The sequence below is a fragment of the Bemisia tabaci genome, chromosome 9, assembly GCF_918797505.1.
Source record: "Bemisia tabaci chromosome 9, PGI_BMITA_v3".
Classification (NCBI taxonomy): Eukaryota; Metazoa; Arthropoda; class Insecta; order Hemiptera; family Aleyrodidae; genus Bemisia; species Bemisia tabaci.
This window is the reverse complement of record NC_092801.1, coordinates 38,394,322-38,413,376: the sequence shown is the minus strand read 5'-3', so window position 1 is coordinate 38,413,376 and position 19,055 is coordinate 38,394,322. Positions and strand designations below refer to the sequence as shown.

Sequence of the window (19,055 nt, the reverse complement as noted above, 5' to 3'; positions counted from 1 at the left end):
AGGTGAATTTTGCTGTTTTACCTATTTCAGTGATTTCATCTAATAGAGATTAGACGAATTTTGAAGACGAATTTTTTCATAAAATTGAAAATATGACGAAATAAACATCAAAATTTGCAGGGTTAGTCAAAAATTTCATGTCTGACCTATCTAATTGACTCGCGATCCGCTGCGCGGCGATGTATTTTCTTTTGGAGACTTTAACGCAAGGGCAGAAAAAACAACTTAAACGATAGTCGCATTTCTGGAGTTTTTAGACCCGAGTTTAAGACTTTGTTATGTTTAACATACTGTTTTCTAGAGAGAAAACAATTCTGTGATACTATACAGCAGGTCAGCGTAGTGGCAAATCTCGTCTCTTGTTCACATACACTGGAAAAAAAACACATTGGATCTTGAGTCCAGACTCTTGAAAAGATTGACAAAGGAGATCCGCTCAAATTAAGAGGCTTGGCTCTTGATTTAAGCTTAAATCTGATTGAATCAAGAGTATTTTTTCTTGTCAATGTTTTTAAGAGTCTGGACTCTAGATCCAATGTGTTTTTTTTCCAGTGCACTCATTCTTTCATTGTAAAATGGCAACACTGTGCCGAACCCTGCTGGGGTTAAACAATCGCCCGGCGAGCGTCTGGCACGCTTCATCAAAGGAGGAGGGGCTTTCGGGGAACTCTTTCTCAAATTTCCGTGTGCGTAAACAATATCTGCTTTTATCGATCCCGGATCTCGAAGAGGAAGATGCAAGGATCCGATCCGCAGACAGGTGCTTATGCTGGTGGGCTCTCAAGCCACGCCACGGGCCACGCTGCGCCAGGTTTACGCCACCGCTAACGCAGCCTCCGATCAAGATAAAATTCAGTATAATTCATATTTCAATGGGTTGTTTCTCAATGGGAATTAATCCAATTTCCAGTTGAGCCCTGAGCTATACGAACGTATTTATACCAAAAGGAGCTATGTGTCACGCAAGCCCCATGCACATAGTCCCTTTTAGCATAAATACGTCCACGTAAGAATATAGCGTTATGGGTCTCATCTGGGCAATGGATTTGTGCTCTTTTAGAGACGATTCGTTCATTCAGAGATGAATCACTGCTGTGGGTTCAGGAGAATAGGTGTGGACAGCCCTTTGGCCATAATCGGCTGCTGGAGAGGTATTATGATCGAGTATTACGAGCTTCAATTACATTGGTGCGCATATTCTGCTCTCTGTGAATCGCGGGGGGAAAAGGATGGAGGATTTGACCATGTTTTTTGCTGGTTTTGGTACTAGTCAAGTTGGTGGAGATGGCTTAAATTTGATAAATGTTATGGGAATTTGTTGGGTCGACCATTTTACAAAGGCAACAAGAGAAGTAGGTAACAAGGGCGATAGAGATATCCACCGATAATTTCCGTCCTATTCAAATGTAAATAATTTTATCAACACCATGTAACAATTATTATATGCACACTCATTTATTTTGTATCACATTAAAATGAATAAAGTCAGATGGGGAATGTCCCTGAAGAAAAAAAAAAAAAAAAAAAAAAAAAAAAAAAAAAAAAAAAAGAGAGAAGTACTTAGGACAAATCAACCTATTCTCAAAGCTTTAATACTTGTACAAAATACGTCGTTTCACGATTGAAAAATGTAACTACAGTTTTTGCCGATGTATGTAGGAATATAACTGTGAAATACTACCACACCTAGAGGAAGAACACCGCATGAGTCTTCAGACGTTGCTAAATTTCCTCTGACAAATTATGAAGAGAAATCTGTGAATATCTTCCACCAATTATTCAGAGAGGATACCTAAAGCTCCAGAAAATCTCAAAGAAAAATGTTCATAACATTCCTCAAAGATAAACCTTATATCGAAGGAAATTTGGCAACTCTTGGATGTTCATACGGCGTTCTTCTTTTGCACGGCAGTATGCCACACAGACTTATGACATCACCTTGGCCTATCATACATGACGAGTAGAAATTCAAAACCTGGCGAGCGTCATCAGGTTATTGCTATAATATGCATGTTGCTCCTCAGCGTAAAGTGTCCCGTTTTCATTGGATTTCCATCAGGAAATTTTCTCTAAATTTGGTCTATTAGAAACTGATGCCCCATTATAGGCACCTGATGGCAGTTACCAGGTATTGAATTCCTGCTCTCCGTGTAAAAAAGAAAATTCACACTTCTTCAGCTTCGTGTTGCTCTCACCTGAAAATTTCAGTTTCGTATGGTTCAATAAAAATATTCTCAGGTTTTGACGTCAGCCAGAAGCTATACTGCCGTGCTAAGGAAGAACGCCGTATAAACCCTCAAGCGTTGGCAAATTTCCTCCGTTATATCACGAATTTTTGGGAAAATGTTTGAATATTTTCCTCCCAAATTTTCAGATAATTTTGTTCGCAATTTCACCTACAGTTCCTGAAAATGTCAAGGAAAAATATTCATAAGCTTCTTCATTACTAAACGTTTTATCGGAGGACATTTGGCACCTCTCGAATATTCATACGACGTTTTTCCTCAGCACGGCAGTATAAAGCACAAATCGTAAAAGGAATGGGGAAACAACTTTTGAAAAGCTCGTTTCCACACCACCTTAGGATAGTCCGATCAGGTACATGATACGGTACTGCTCCTGGAGGTAGAGCTTTAGGCGCGCTTTTTTTAACGTGGTATCGCCATGAGCCCTAATCCACGGGGGGGGGGGAGGAAAAAATAAAGTACTTACCAATGCTGACGCAGCTCTATGCTTCCTCTGCTCCATGCCATTTTTGATTCTGCTAAAAAGCAGCTCTGCTCGTAAGACGGAAGTAGTGCCCGCTAAAACTGATTAACGATTATAACCCTTATTTACAAATGAGGAGAAATTAAACGGTATCTTACCTTCGGTTGCGGGAACGGCAGCTGCACCTGAAACAGTAAAAAAAAAAAAAAAAAAAAAAAAAAAAAAAAAAAAAAAAAAAAAAAAAAAAAAAAAAAAAAAATCGACGATCCCGGTACGATGATCCGGTACGATGATCCTGGCACGATGATCCCGGTACGACGATCCCGTTACGATGACGGCCTCCCCCAACCCGGCTTCCGGCCCCTCGGGCCCCAGGTTCCTTTCCCACCTCCTCCCTTTTTTTTTTTTTTTTTTTTTTTTCCACTCGTGGCTTGCTGAGATCCTCCGGGCGTAACGCCCGGAGCCGCCGTCGCCGGCAGGGGCGCCCGCCGGGACCCCATAAGGGTCCGCTGGGCGCCCCCACCCCGACCCCCCGCGAGGGGGGAAAAAAAGCCCCCCTTGCGGGGGGGCAAAGACCCCCCTCGCGGGGGGGTCGGGGGCAGGGACGCCCAACGGACCCACGGGGTCCCGGCGGGCGCCCCTGCGGCGACGGCAGACCCCGGGACGTAACGCCCCGGAGGATCTCAGCAAGCCAGTCGCGGAAAAAAAAAAAAAAAAAAATAATCCTACTCTCCCCGTGATTCTACTCCGCGGCCCCTCCCCCCTTGGAAACCCTACTCCACGATCCTACTTAAACCCCACGGACATCCCCCCCTCTCCCCGGGAAACCCCCTTAGGAAACCCTACCCCGCGATGCCGCACCCAACCCTACGGACCCCCCTCTCCCCGGGACTCTCCCCCCTGGGAATCCTAGTTCCGCGATACTTCCCAACCCTACGAACCCCCCTTCCCTGGGAACCTCCCCCCTCAGCGATCCCTCCCCCTAAGCCCGAATCTTCAGCCGCATCTGAAACAAACAAGGCAAATCATGAATTATTAGTATGATTAGTAACAGGTGACAAAACTGGCTTCTACATTTCTATTTAATCCCTCATCCACGTAGATAAAAGTTTGGCTCTATGATCATCAGTGGTGTAATGTGAATTGCGATAAATCGATTGTTATGCCATTTAATCCTATGGAAAATGATCGATAAATAGAATGTTCGCAGCGGACACCTTAATAATCGATTCTTTACCATAGGTTTACATGGCATAACAATCGATATATCGCAATTCACGCCACGCCATTGATTATTACGCTGGACTTATAAATGCTAAAGGGAACTATTTGCATGCAACATACTTCCTTTTAGCGTGCATAGGTCCATGATCCATTTGTCCATTTATCTCTTGTCATAATTTTAGTCAAGCAAAATTCAGATATCAAAGTTTAGGTAAGCAAAATTCAGATATCGAAGTTTAGGTATTACTTTTTCAAATTTAAAATGCAGTTCCGTGATGCTTTTGAACTATATCATGCAGCGTTAATTGCAGAAAGGTGGTAAAATAGTGCTGGGTCCACACTATTTTGTGAGGGAAACGAGGCCAAATAGAACTTTTGATTTCTATTTTTTCGAACTTTTTGGCCTTGTTTTCCCAGCAAAATTGTGTGGACGCAGCACTATTTGTACCATTTGGCTTATCTACTACCTATTTTATTATTAATCAGTATTGTACCACCTTGTTACATACCGTTCCCTTCTGATGTAAGGGCATATCTCAATTTCCATGTGAGCTCTATTTCGCATATAAAACCATGCTTTCTAAGGCTCATACGAAAATCGAGGTACTCCCTTACGTCAGATAATGCGTCCGAGCTTAGTGGTTTTGTTTTTCTCGTTAATTTCAAGTTTGCATTCAGCTGTAGAGTAACTGAACTGTATAACGCAAAAAGAAACTAATATTTCTGGCTCATTTAGAAAAATTCATGGCATTTATGTCTATGCTACAATAAACCGAAAATGATAATTCCTTTCTACATGATTCAGTCCAATTACTTTCAGTTGAATGCAGTATTGTTCGGTAGTAGGTATCACACGAGAACTATGCATAACTAATAGGAATTGCAAATACTTTTTATCTCTTTCAGCAACTGAGGGCATTTAAGTTATGGATACGATAGAACAAATAGGTACACATTTTGGAGGGCACTACTTCCGTCTTCAATAGCTCATCATGCGGAGCATTTTCTTCGTTTTTTGCAGACCTGAAACAAACTAAGAATAAAAAAGAAAGAAAGATTAGTTGGAGCTTAACTTAATTTGAAAATAAAAAGTTTAGTGGAAGATTTATTTTAAATAGAAGTTGTGTTTTTATATAAATAAATTTGATAAATATTTTTGTTTGTTTGAATACTATCCCCTTTTCTGTTGTTTTTAATATGATGATTCTTTGGGCTTTTTGTTCATGTAAAATTAATTTGATAAAGCTGATACCCATCTCTTGTTCTAATACAAAATTAATTATTTATTTGGAATTTAATGTAGCTAATTTCTACTTTTGTCTTTTTTTTCGCTATTTGTTATGTCGTCGCTTGGCTGCGGGCCGATTGTTGAAATTGAAAGATAAGGCGATAGACAAAGAAGACATAGGAAGTATGGAGCTATCCTATTGGTTGAAACGGGTGGTTCCTTTAGGCGAAGGGAGAAAGTAATGGACTAATTGTCGGGTCCCTCGTAGGTTGCTGTTACTTAGTCTATTACCTACCTCTTTTGTCCAATGCAACCGCCCGCTATCACCAATAGGATCCCTCTATATTTCTTTTGTCTTCTTTGGCTATAGCTTTGTCTATCAATTTCAATAATCGGCCCGCTGACAGAAGGGCGTAACTACACATTGAGATGAGCCCGGAAAAGCATTGAATTGTGTGGAAGACAGGGTTCATTGCAAAGTGTAGCTACGCCCTTATGTCAGGTAGGCGACGATGTGAGCTACTAATAAAAGTCATTTTAAAGTGATTATAAATGATAAAAAAGTGATAAGTAATTAGAAACGTCTCAGTGTTTCCTGCTTAATTTTGCAAAAATCTATATTAATATTTGCAACACTAAATATTATTAATGTGAAATTCAATGATCAAAATGCGAGTAAAACAGCTTCCGCTGTGAGCGCTTCGTTTCTTGCCGATCTGAAAAAAAAAGATAAACAAAAGAAAATTAGGTAGTTTGAGGTTTACGGAATATAAAACGAAAAATGAAACTAAGCTGAACAGTTTGAAAAACTGCTTTTCCTACTGGTCTGAAATTATGCAAATAGAGGAAAAGTAGTTTAAAGTATACAAGAAAAAACACTAGATAAAACAAGGTGAAACAATTTCGGATTCGATCGACATGAATCGATCGAAAAATGAAAACGTGAATCGATCGACATGAACCGATCGACACCGATTCGATCGACAAATTATTAAAAAACCGGTATCGACTCGATCGACATGAATCAATCGACACCGATTCGATCGACAGTTGATTTAAAAACACCCGTATCGATTCGATCGACATGAATGGATCGAAAAATAAAAACGTGAATCGATCGACACCGATTCAATCGACAACCGTGAATCGATCGACAAACCCTTGAATCGATCGACAAACCCGTGAATCGATCGACAAAAGCCATGAGTCGATCGACAAACCCGTGAGTCGATCGAATCAATGTCGATCGATTGACGTTTTTATTTTTCGATCCATTCATGTCAATCGAATCGACACGAGTGTTTTTAAATTAACTGTCGATCGCATCGGTGTCGATTGATTCATGTCGATCGAATCACGTTTTCGTTTTTCGATCGATTCATGTCGATCGAGTCGACACCGGTTTCTTAGGAGGGTAAGGATTCAATCGACATGAATCAATCGAAAAATGAAAACGTGAATCGATCGACGTGAATCGATCGACACCGATTCGATCGACAAATTATTAAAAAACCGGTGTCGACTCGATCGACATGAATCAATCAAAAAATGAAAACGTGAATCGCTCGACATGAATCAATCGACACCGATTCGATCGACAGTTAATTTAAAAACACCCGTGTCGATTCGATCGACATGAATGGATCGAAAAATAAAAACGTCAATCGATCGACTCACGGCTTTTGTCGATCGATTCACGGGTTTGTCGATCGATTCAAGGGTTTGTCGATCGATTCACGGTTGTCGATTGAATTGGTGTCGATCGATTCACGTTTTTATTTTTCGATCCATTCATGTCGATCGAATCGATACGGGTGTTTTTAAATTAACTGTCGATCGAATCGGTGTCGATTGATTCATGTCGATCGATTCACGTTTTCATTTTTCGATCGATTCATGTCGATCGAGTCGATACCAGTTTTTTAATAATTTGTCGATCGATTCACGTTTTCATTTTTCGATCATACCCTCCAACAATTTTTACTGTGTTCGTTTCATCATCTGATAAAAAAATAAATGAAAGTAAAACACAGAGAGCAAAACTAGTTTCTCATTCGAGAGAGTAATAAAAACGTAGTCAATCAATTTTCCTTGTGATTAAAATGGTAAAAATTATCTAACCGCATCCCTCGTCAAGTCAGAATAGATACATACAAATGAGAAAGAAAAGCTGACGTAAAGCTTTTGAGGAGGTGAAAAAATCTGGCTTAAGAAAAAAGTTTAACAGTTAACAGTCTTTACAGTTTAGGAACTTTATTATAGATTCTTAAAATTAAATTTTTTTATTTCAAAAATTTTAACTTTTACATTTTAGAATTAAAATTTTTACTTTTTAAATTTTATAATGTTTATTTTTCAATTTGATTTTTATGTTAATGTTTTACATCATTTCTTCCATTTTTTCAGACTCAATAGATCAATAGTGTATATATACTATAAATATTGTAATAGTAGGTATATAGTGAGTAGTATGGTAAGTAAATAAGTATAGTAAGTACAGTAAGTACAGTAAGTAAGTAAGTAAGTAAGTAAGTAAGTAAGAAAGTAAGTATAGTATGAGTAGTAGTAAGTATATAGTTGCGGTAGTAATAATATATATGTATTATTGACCTATTGAGTATGAATAAATTGGAAAAATGATATGTATTATTAAGATAAAAATAAAATTGAAAACCAAAAATTTTAAAATTTATAAAGTGAAAATTGAAATCTAAAATTTAAAATATAAAAAATTTGAAATTAAAAAAATTAAAAAATAAATTTTTGAATTGTAGAAGATATAAATTTTGAACTATAAATTTTCTTGCAGTAGAAGTTAAGAATAAGCTAGTATACACAGTGTACTCACGGATTAGAACCTGTAGCGTAAGCGTTGCGATTCCGGTATCTGACTGCACTTCACCACTACAACACAACACAACACAACATAACACCACACAACACTACCGACTGACCGACTGACTGACCCACGGACCTGCTCACCCATGAAATTACTTCGCTTGCTGAAACCAAACTGACTGAAATTTAGGGTTGGGTTTGACCTTTTATAATCTCGTAAACTGCTGGCCTGTAGCCACCACAAACAATCCCCCCCCCCCCGGCTGACCCCTCTCGCAATTAGGATGTATTCCAGAAACTTCTTCCTTGTTTTCTAATGGCGGAAAAACCGAGCTTTGCGGGGTTTCAGGAAGGGGTGCATTCCATCGTAAACATCATTAAGAACTTTCGGATGCGGCCAGGCGGGGTCCTTTGTTTCATTGAGATGGATGATGGACCTTACGCGTCACTGTAATCAGGACATGGAAATCCCCTGTTTTGTTTCTTTGGCGGTCCGGTCAAGAAACCTCCGGGCTGCAAAACAATGGGAGGGGGGGGGGGAGGTCGTAAACAGGAAAAAGAACACGGAAATAAATTATTTCGGAAACAGATCCGTTACAGTGAAAAAGCAAAAAAATACTGAACTACAAAGAGAGAGAGGGGAGCGGGGGGCAAAGTCCAGAGAAAGTCTCTAAGTGGATCGAATTTTGGAAAAAGGAACCATCTCAATTACAGTGTTGAAAAAAGTTTGCTTCTTCATAATTATCAAAGAAATCTCCCAGAATAACAAATGGACTACATTTTGCAATTTGGAACTATAAATTCTAGCTCAGTTTCAAAACAATGTATGTGCCATTAGTTTCCCAATGCATATGAGTGTTTTTTCTTATGAGCCAAAATTTATAGTTCCAAATTGCAAAATGCAGTCCAAATAGTTCTGGCTTCTCACGAAACAATTGTTAGTTTTGAAGGAAAATACTGAAGGTAAGTTCTAACACTGTACATAAATAATGAGTAATTTTAAACGTACAGAAGAAGGTGTACGATCTTGAAAACACTGTAATCGCGCTGGTATTCCTTTTTGCTAAATGCCATCCAAGTGAATTGCGTAGTTCCACAAACAAAAGCGGTGCGTATCACGATAATATTAATATTCTGTCCTGGTGAGGTATGGTATGAATATTTTTCCTTGAAATATTTAGATAGTTTTGATGAAATCGCGATTAAAAATCATAAACTAATTTGGGGGGGCCCAAAAATTCCCCACGCAATTCTCGTTTTATCTCACGAATTTTGGCAACGTTCGAGGGCTCATAGGACGTTCTTTCGCAATACAGAGTTCGGACTGACGGGATTTGAGTGTTGACTTCAAACATTTTTTCTGCCGATTGATTTTTCTGGATTACTCTTTTTTAAGGTGGCTCCAGTGGCGTGGCGTGCTTTGCGATATATCGATTGTTATGTCATTTAAACCTATGGAAAATGATCGATGAACAGGGTGTTCGCTACGAACACCTTAATAATCGATTCTTTACAATAGGTTTAAATGGCAGAACAATCGATACATCGCAATTCACGCCACGCCACTGCGTGGCTCGGAAGCACTCGTAATGCGTGGTTTTTAAAGACGGCCTGGAAAGTATGCAATCTCTTGCGCACTAATTCTTTGTCGTGCAACGCACGTTTTGCTTTCCTTCTCCAGCGTTAAAGTCTCCTAGTAATTCTGTCGCGCTAAGGAAGAACGCCGTATGAGCATTCGAAACTTGCCAAATTTCCTGAAGTAAAATGTTCATTTTTGAGAAAAGTTATGAACATTTTTTCTTGAAATTTTCAGGAGCTTTAGGTGAAATTGCTAACAACATAATCTGAAAAATTGGGAGAAAAATATTCATACATTTACTAGGAAATTCGTGTTTTATCAAAGGAAATGTGGGATCGCCTGAAGGTTCATACGGCGTTTTTCCATAGCACGCATCGCATCTCTAGCAGTATAGGATCTATGGTTTGTAACCATTGTGTTACACTGCACCGTTCCGAGTCTATCACAAGGGGACTTTAACGCAGGAGTAGAAAAGCAGAAAAGCAGGAAACTTTAGTTGAAATTGCAAACAACATAATCTGAAAAATTGGGAGAAAAATATGTAAGTTTACCAGGAAATTCGTTTTTTATAAATGAAAATTTGGCAACGCCTGAAGGTTCATACGGTGTTTCTCCTTGGCACGGCAGAATTTGCCATGGAAGATTCGGATGAACACCGGCTAAAAATAGGCGGATTTTCATCAAGTTCGACACAATTTCATTTCTGTCGATCGTATTAAAAAATTTCCATCGGAAGTTCCAATCTTATTATACTTTTAATTTTAAAACATCATACTTTGTTCAGCTTGAACTAAAACTCAACTTAAAACACTACCCAAAAATAGGGCAAAAATTCCAAATCTGTGGTGAGCGCCATCAGGCATTTCTAGGATCGGGCAACCGATCTTCTCGTTTATCAGGGATCTAGTGGTTGAATTGAAATTTTTTTTTTCTTTTTTCAAAATATAGAGAACTACAAAGTATTAACTCTATTTGCTATAACTAGAAATTAAAATAAGACCAAAATTTAGTTCGGATCTTCCGATAAGAATTCCTTGCAGGAGTCTGAACTTTGATAAATATTTTGTATTTAAGTAGAAACTACCGAGAGAACTGAGCACGAGGATACTTTTGGTTCATAGATTGATTACCTAATTACTGAGATACGAAAAAATGATTTAATCCGCTGAATTACATGTGTTGAAATAGTTTTCCCGCAACATATACATCTCAAAGGCCATAATTTAATTTTAGACCAGGTAGGTAACAGCTCTCAGCGGTAACCACTGAAAAACTTCGGTCAAACTTTCTTGAAAAAATGTAAGTGTTTTTTTTTTTATAAAATTGTTACATTACTTCTAGCACTTGGCTACACCCTACATACCAAAATAGGAAATGCCGCCAGATTACGTCATTAGGCGGTGCATTTTCTCAGTTTCAAATCTATTTTCATACTATTTTCCATTTCAGTAAAAAATTATTAATTTTTTTTTTTTTTTTTTTTTTTTTTTTTTTATTTATGAACAAAACTACAGAGTATTAATTGTTTTTACATTATAAGGTTAAAATATGATTAGTAAATGAACTTTGAACTTTTGAGTCTAACTTTAGACTCTAGCTTATAACTAAATTATATATACGTACTATGTATAACTGTTAATTTAGTTGTAATTAGTTTAGTAATAATAAAAAATTATTAATAATATCGTGAAAGCAACTCTTAAAGCACTTTCAGATGCAGCAATTAAATTTTTTCGTGCAAATTCTCCAATTTAATCATCAATAGGCTCCTCACAGAAAAGAACATCCAGCAGAATCTTAGCGACGCCTAATGGAGCTTACCAGTATTTGCCCACCGCTCGAATAAAAAATTCCGAGAGATGGAGGAATTTTGCTTTTGCAGGAAGACCCCTGTTCACGTTTCGTAAAAAATGAGGATAAATCGAAAGGGTTGAAACCAAGGAGCTGAGGAGAGCACTGCTGTGCTTAGGAAGAACGTCGTGTGAACCTTCAGGCGTTGCCAAATTTCCTTTGGTAAACACAATGTTCCTGGTAAACGTGTGAATATTTTCCCTCCAATTTTTCCGATGATTTTGTTCGTAATTTCCCCCGAAGTTCCTGAAAATTTCAAGGAAAAATACTCATAGCTTTCTTCAATGATGAATATTTACTGAGAGTAAATTTGGCAACTCTCGAATGCTCATACGGCGTTCTTCCTTAGCACAGCAGAGCTGCTCTGCCGTGCTAAGTAAAAACACAGTATGAACATTCAAACGTTGCCAAATTTACTCTCAGTAAATAGTCATTTTTGAAGATAGCTATGAATATTTTTCCTTTAAATTTGCAGACTTTTTAGAACAAATTACGAATGAATTCCCCTGAAAGATCGGAAGAGAAATATCTAAAATTTTTTCTAAAAATTTGTGATTTTTTCGAAGGAAATTTGGCAGCGCCTAATGACTCATACGCGGTTCTTCCTTGGCACGGTAGAATAGGAACCGTGTCAAGGACAACAATTCCAGATTTCACTTTTCCACCCTATTTCTTGTTGTGTCAGCATGTCCAAGGAGGAATATAAAGAAATCCACCCCTACCACCTCCGGAAACTCTTTTATTGCTAAGCATGTTGAAACGTCCTGTTCCTGCCGCACCCCGATTCCCAGAATCAGGGGTTGTGGCTTTCTCTCTCTTTCTCTCTTCGCTATTGGAACCTTACATTGTATTGACTTATCGCTTTATTCTGGTGGGTCCTTAGTGACTGGGCCCTAAAATAACACCAAAACGTCGCATTATAGAAGCTTATTAAATGAGACTGAAAAGATATCTGAAAATCCGTTTACCTGGGCCTGCTCTCCGATAGCACTTGTGAGGAGTGATGAGACGGCACATTTCTAGTGATTTTACTAAGTTGGATTTTTAAACATAAACATACTTAGGCACTGGGTGACAAGAGGACTAGCGAATATGTCAAGCTTGGTGTTCGCACAGTATTTTTTCAGCTGCGTTCTGAGTATTCGGAATGGAGGAAATGATTTGAAATAACGGCAATGAAAATAAATAAATTCCGAGCGTGTTCCGTATTTCCAATAGGACAATAACTTCTTCACAATCCTAATGGGCCTGCTGCAAAAATGAAAACTCCTGATTTTCATCGAAGGATAAGGGACTTTAATAACTCATTTGTATCGGCTGTTGAATTTTTGTTAGAGATGATGAAAACTTCATTCAAATGCAATAGTTCCATAATTAGCTTTATCATATGCGTTCTGGATGGATTTTAAATTCATCAGGCGGCATTTCCCATTTGGACGTATTTCTGTCAAACGGAACTAAGCACCATGGGGAGAGGAAGGTAGAGGGGGGCTTGGATTGGCGGCGAAATCGGGTGTCGGGCTCATTTCGTCCTATACTCGCAATGCTTTTCCATGGCGCTTAGTTCCGTTTGACAGAACGCACTATCCGGCATTCTAAATTAAAACAGCATCCTCAAAAGGAACTCAAATTGGCGCTTAGTTCCGTTTGACAGAAATACGTCCATTCAAACACGCGTACATTAGCAGATTAAATCATTTTGTCACATCTTCTCCAACAATCTTCAATCTTCTTCAATTCATGAACTAAGGGTATCCTCGTGTTCAGTTCACTCAGGACACTCTACTTAAACACGAAATTCATTAAATTTCAAAAACCTACAAATTCTCTATTAGAAACAAGTTAAAAACTAATGGCGGAGAAAACAGGCGAGGCAACGCTGAGGCGAGTTAAAGCGTTCGTAAATATCATCATTTACGAATTACTGAACGGTGCAGTAATCGAAAGCGAGACAGGTGTCTGGCTCGGGGCCCGATCGTGTGCGTGGGGAAGGGGGGGGGGGGGGGGGTCTTTTCCCATTTCCGGTTCCAGGTCGGGCCCAGCGAGTGCGCATGAGCCGCGATCCGTCAGTCAGGGGCCTTTTGTTGCGGCCCACAAAAGAAAGGCATTGTTTCAAACAAACGCGCATTCCGGCCAATTCAACCGCGCACCACGCGAGCAAGCCGGCTTCCAGCTCGTTGCTCACCACTCATCGCTCTTCGATCACCCGCTCCACCGTTGTCGACTCTTGAGTCCGGTTCATTTCCAAGTTCGGAACTTCTCTTGGGGTCCATAGGCGGACTCGGGGGGTGTACTTTGGAAAAAAAAAAAAAAAAACACACACAATGGATCTAAAGTCCAGACTCTTAAAAACATCGACAAGAAAAAGTACTCGTGATTCAATCGGATTTAAGCTCAAACCAAAACGAAATCCGCTTAAATTAAGAGGCTTGGTTCTTGATTTAAGCTAGATTCTGATTGAATCAAGAGTACTTTTTCTTGTCGATGTTTTTAAGGGTTTGGACTCTAGATCCAAATGTGTTTTTTTTCCAGTGAAGGTTTCAAGAGCAAAAAGAAGAGTTTAGTCTTATGCATGGTGTCTTGAATTCTTGACCATGCTTATTCCCTGATTTACATCTCATTTCCTGATTTTTCCTGATGAAAACTAAACACTTCTTTTTGCTCTTGAAACCTTCACTGGAAAATAACACATTGGATCTAGAGTCCAGACTCTTAAACACATCGACAAGAAAAAGTACTCTTGCTTTAATCAGAATCTAGCTTAAATCAAGAACCAAGCCTCTTAATTTAAGCGGATTCCCTTTTGATTCAAGCAAAAATCCGAATGAATCAAGAGTCCTTTTTCTTGTCAATGTTTTCAAGAGTATGGACTCTAGATCCAATGTGTTTTTTTCCAGTGGATATCAACGGGGCTCCAACTAAGTTCTCTAGGTTCACTTGACACTTCTACTAAACCTAAAATTACCTTATCACATCACGAGTAGGAACTTGGGTGCGAGAAATGTCCAAAATTCAATATTACCATTTTTGTGAATCACAGCTAATGAACATTAAGAGCCTTGCGGCAATGCGTTTCTTTGGAGACTTTAACGCAGAGGTAGATAAAACAACCTAAACATTGGTTACCTCTCTGGAGTTTTCAAACTAGAGTTTAAGGCTTTGTCATGATAAGCAGAGACCTGTTTTTTAGAGAAAAAAAATGTAAGCCTCCATAATCGAGCATTGCTCCTTTCTCACCTTTTATTGTTCAAAGTTTAAACAATGGACCACTAGACAAGGTACAAATTTGAGTATTCTTATACATGTTTCTTAACCAAAATTTCACGTAAAACACGATGCACACAACGAAAATTACCAAAATCAACTCCTCACGGAGATATTTAATGATTCTTGATGCGTGAATTCAAACCACCCGCTCATGAAAACTCAATGCTCTACGTGATTCACATCGCGTGCTAAACGTTTATCATGACAGCCTCTGCGATATAACAATCTGGCAACCTCAATCTTGACGCTTTGGCTCAGCTATAGCAAATTGCTCATAGTTTGAACAACACATGGTGGGAAATGAACACTGTTCGATTGAGAAGCTTGCTGAAACCGTTGCAGTGTGCGATTTGACTCACGCAGAGCTTTGAGTTTCTTGTGAGCGGGCAGTTCAAAGTCCTCGTAACCAATGTGAAATAAAAACGTTAATATCTTCGTTAGGAGTCAGTTTCAGTAATTTTCGTTGCGCGAATCGTGTTTTACGTGAAATTCTGATTATGAAACATGTATCAGAATCCTTCAATTCGTACCTTGTCTAGTGGTTCATTTACTATACCTGAGTCAAATCGTCAAGATTGAGGATGCCATACTTTTGTATCACAGACACTGCCACGGTAACGTAGACTTCTGTTTTTTCATGAGCGGGAGGTATGAATTCACGCGTCAAGAAACACAAAATGGACGTATTTATGCTAAAAGGACCTATGTGAATAGGGTTTGCGTGCAACATAGTTCCTTTTAGCACTAATACGTCCAAATATGTTGGTTGTGCGTCAATTTAAGTAATTCCCGTTGCGAGAATCGTGTTTTGCGTCAAATTTTGGTAAAGAAACGTGTTGATTACATTTTGCAAAAAGAAAATTCTCTGGAGAATTTTTCTCTGGCTCTCCCATAAAAAAAACATCTGCAAAGGGAAACCAATGGCATGTATGCTGTCTCTAAATCGTGTTTTACGTTAAATTTTGGTAAAGAAACATGTGGACCTTTTGCAAAGAGAAAATTCTCTGGAGAATTTTTCTCTGGCTCTCCCATAAAAGAACATATCTGCAAAGGGAAACCAATGGCATGTATGCTGTCTCTAAAATGCGCCAGAAATAGTTGTTCTTTAATGCCAAATATAATCCATGGTATGGTCCGATTATCGAAATTGATAGACAAAGCTATAGACAAAGAAGACAAAAGGGACATGGGGGGATCTTATTGGTGCAAAGCGGGTGGTTGCAATGGACAAAGGCAGTAGGTAATAGACTAACTAGCGGCAACCCACGAGAAACCCGATGGTTAGTCCATCATTTTCTCCCTTAGTCTTTAAGGACCGCACATTTCAACCAATAGGATCGCTCCATACTCCCTATGTCCATTGTTTCTATCGTTTTGTCCATCAATTTCAATAATCAGCCCGCAGAATGCTTAACTTCGTGTCTAATGTTCCATTGGCGCCCCTGTGACGCACATCCGATATCGCAGGATACCCATCCCGGCGTGGGATTTTTCATTCAAGAGGAGGACAATCAGCAAATCAGATCTCTCGCAGTGTTGCACGCACAATCAGTGGGCACTGAATCTTGAATCAGAAGTCAGTGAGCTGGATTCGAGTGTCCGTTGTCCATCCGTCCACCGGGATGGATTTTACCTGCTCCGGAGGAAGCGATCAGTCTTGTGCCATTACCAACAGGATGACAAAAAATCAGGATGCGTGTGGAGGGGGGGGGGGTGGACGGAGGAGCCTCCTACACTCGCGGTGATTAACGACCAGCATCCTCCCGGCCTGGACCAACCCCCTCCCCTCACGTCGCGGTGAATCCTTTGTTGGATCTTCCCTAAGCCGCCGACCAACCCTTAATCAAGGTCCTTTTCTCCGGGTTCACCTGAGTCGGTGAGTTTCTCAAAGAATGAATCGGAGGGCTGATTTAACTGGAGTTGCACGGAAATCTGATGGCTCTGTATCACTGTGTCCTTGTAGTTGATTGTGCATACAGTTCAATGGAGATGTTGCATGTGTGAGGAGTTTGCGATGTGACTATTGATTCTCACGTAAAAGTTCGCGAGAAACACGATGGTGCCACCGGTTTTCTCGCGAAATCAACTCCCAAGCTCAAAAAAAGCCCTCAACTTGAGGCCAAGATGGAGGGGATATCTCACCCTACCCTGAGAGTCCACCTCTACATCAAGACAAACTCTCCATGCAAAGATAGGGTGAAAATATATTAGCAGAGTTCCGTGTTTTCAATTTTAGAGTCTCCAAATAAAGTGGCAGCCCTGTCAATGTATTTGCTCCCTATCTTTGCATGGAGAGTTTGTCTTGGTGTAGAGGTGGACTCTCAGGATAGCGTGGGATATCCCCTCCATTTCGGCCTCAACTTCAGAGCTTTTTTTGAGCTTGGGAGTTGATTTCAGAGAAAACCAGTGGCACCATCCTGTTTCTCGCGAACTTTTATGTAAGAATTAATAGTCAAATCGCAAATTCCTCACACATGCAACATCTCTATTGGACCGCGTTAAGCAGAAAAGTACCAAGCCACATCAGCTATTGCCAAATCTAACTGGGCTATTTGATTTTTTCCATAAAAAGGGTTGTGCGTATTTATGTGCAAATTTCAGTGAATTTTGTGCATAGTAGGAAGCAAATTCCTAAAAATAATCAAAGGAATCTGCACAAACGTTCTCTTGTAAAAAATTAAATTGCTCGGGTTCAATTTGGCAATAATTGCTGTGGTTTGGTTCCTTTCTGCTAAAACAGTCCATCTGAAACTCTCAGTTCGAAAACGACCGAATTTGGGTTCATTACGCAGTTCATTCTTCTTCGGTAGAAATATTCCTTTTGTGGTGTCACGCGATTCGTATCGTCCCCTGAAAAATTTCATTTGTCCAAGATGCGTTGTTTTCGAACTGAGATTCAATCATGCCCAGAAGAGCTGTAACATTCACGCTGCCGCAAGCTGTTAATGTTAATGTAACTTTTTTTTATCTTTATTTTTGTTTTGTTTTGAAAAATCCTTATTTAGAAAGCTCGAATGTATTACTGATGTTTGCAATCTGCATCTATTATCACATTATTATGAATTAAAGGTGCCTGTCAAAAAGCGCACATTTTTGCGGGAACTTTGAGATTTCGTTCAAATGGGGCCTTTGCGATAGCATTATGATGAGAAAATTCTCAACTTAAAGTTTCAGCGTGAGCTCAAAGCTCGTTTTGAAAGTATAGCATTCGAAATTTTACATTGTTTACCATTTAAAAATGCTAGTTTTTTAAGTTCGTCAGAGGAAAAAGCGACGAAAAGCTTTCGTCGATCCTTTTTAATTTTCTAAGGCACGGTATCATCAAATAACAATCCTGTGCCTCAGAAAATAGAGCAATATCAACAAACGCTGTCTTTTCATCTGAAAAACTTGAAAATACTAGCATTTTTAAATGGTAAAAATTGTAAAATTTGCAACACTGTGTCGTCAATACGAGCTTTGAACTGAAGCTGAAACTTTCAGTCGAGGATTCTCTCATCATGAGGTATTGTTTAGGGTATTTTTGATCGAAATCCCTGAGTACTCTCAAAAAGACGTCTTTTTTAGTTTATATTAAATATCTAAAAAAATACTTAAAATATGTCACATATTGTATAGTTCCTCACTTTATATATCATAATAACCAATGGTTATGTATGTTTTAAAGGAAAAATTGTAATTCCTGTACAGAAGATCAATTAACCAATAAAATTAAAAAAAAAAAAAGTTTATGTATCTCAAAAATCCTGAAGAGATACCTCACGCATTGATTAAAAAATCAACTTTGTAGTCCAAACGAAAACCTGGATTCAGAAGCTCAGTCTAAAATAGAAATAATGCATAAAATATAAGTTCAAATGCAGCTCGAGCGATCAAATAAATTATCATCCTGGGACTGAGAGGATTTTTGGGCATCGTGCGACAAAAGGATCGGGCGAGAAAATACGGGACGGATTTACGAGTATAATGCTCCACTAGACGCATAAATTGCGACCTTATGACATGAAACGGGTTAGGAGCTATACTGCCGTGCTAAGGAAGAACGCCGTATGAACATTCGAGAGTTGCCAAATTTCTTTCGATAAAACGTTTATTTTTGAGGCAAGTTATGAATATTTTGCCTTGAAATGTTCAGGAACTTTTGGTGAAATTGGGAAAAAAATTATCCGAAAAATTGGAAGAATAATATTTATATATTTACCAGGAAATTCATGTTTTATCAAAGGACATTTGGCAACGCCTCAAGGAACATCCGGCGTTCTTCCTCAGCACGGCAGTATAGGATCCAAATACGGATTTTCGGGGGAGGCCACCGTGTGATACGATACCTTAAAATTCGCCCTCTTGCCAGTTTTACCG

The 19,055-nt window shown here is 39.1% G+C and overlaps 1 protein-coding gene across 1 annotated transcript in view; it reads left to right on the top strand.

Moving 5' to 3' along the window:
• The window catches only part of LOC109034182 (lipase 3), a gene marked incomplete in the record, with an annotated part of 69,221 nt that extends 50,464 nt beyond the window's left edge, over positions 1 to 18,757 (top strand). Inside the window, 1 exon segment of the mRNA XM_072304506.1 lies at positions 18,718 to 18,757.
• Between the last annotated feature and the right edge of the window lie 298 nt (positions 18,758 to 19,055).